The following is a 1,053-nucleotide window of genomic DNA, read 5'->3' as shown; positions in this document are numbered from 1 at the left end:
CCCCACAGCACCGAACAAAGGGAGAAGCCCCTCCCCCAGGGGCTGCTCCCCACCCGCCCTGGGCTGTACATTCAGTGGTTTCAGCAGTCCTATGGCTCAGGGGGCCACAGGTGGGGGAGGTGGCCCCCCCACCTTGGCTGGGCAGTGGCAGTGACCTGGGTCTGCTGGTCCATCCTGGGACCCACAGTTTGTGCCATTTGTCTGTCTGAAGGATAGCTAGTACACGACCCTCCCAGCACCACTACCCAACCAGAAACGGTCCCCGCAAAATCAGAAACTAAAAACTGGCTTTCTCTCTCCATCTCGCCCTCCCTCAGGTCAGTTCCCAAGTTGCTTTCCGTCTCCTAGGTAGCCCGCACTCTGTCTCCTTTGCTGGGACCCGGGCTGCTCCCAGGTCCTCACTTAAAATAGGCCTTTTCACAAAAGTGCTTATTACTTGAAGCAAGTGCTTTAGAGCTGTGGTGGGGAGGGGGTGGGGGCGGTGTTGGGTTCGGAAAGGTTTCCTCCCCTCCCCACCCCCTCAAGATTGGGGGGCATTCTGCCTGTTTTACTTCTCCACACCCGTTTAAGTCAAAGAGGTTTTTAAAACAAAAACTGAAAACATTAAAAATAAATATGCAGTGGCCATGAGAATGGTCAAAATGCTTCAACAAACACTAGGGGCCGCGGGGCGCCTGGGGGTGGGTGGGGGACTCCTTTGGCATAAGGAGAGGAGGCTGCGTGTCCCACAGGCCTCTCAGCCACATGAGGGGGGACGGAGGACCCTGCAGCCACCCCCTGCCTGACGGGCAGGTGGACGGGGCGGGCGACCCATCGATGGTGTGCCACAGGGCCAGCCACCAGCTATCTCTTGGAGCAAACCGCGGGCTCCTGACAAACACAGGAGTCTTCGGGCCCCCAGCCAACATTGATAAAGGAGAACACGACTGATGCCCTGGAGCTTCCCCAGGAGAAGCCAGCACCCTGCTCCCCCTGTCCGCACCACCTACTTCCCAGCACCAAAAGAAGAGGGGGGTGGGGGTGGAATGGGAGGATTTGAGGAGAGAGAATTGA

Source organism: Echinops telfairi, unplaced genomic scaffold (genome assembly GCF_000313985.2).
Source record: "Echinops telfairi isolate 266 unplaced genomic scaffold, ASM31398v2 ScPeMD7_2;HRSCAF=8, whole genome shotgun sequence".
Taxonomy (NCBI): domain Eukaryota; kingdom Metazoa; phylum Chordata; class Mammalia; order Afrosoricida; family Tenrecidae; genus Echinops; species Echinops telfairi.
Note: the sequence above shows the minus strand (reverse complement) of the source record.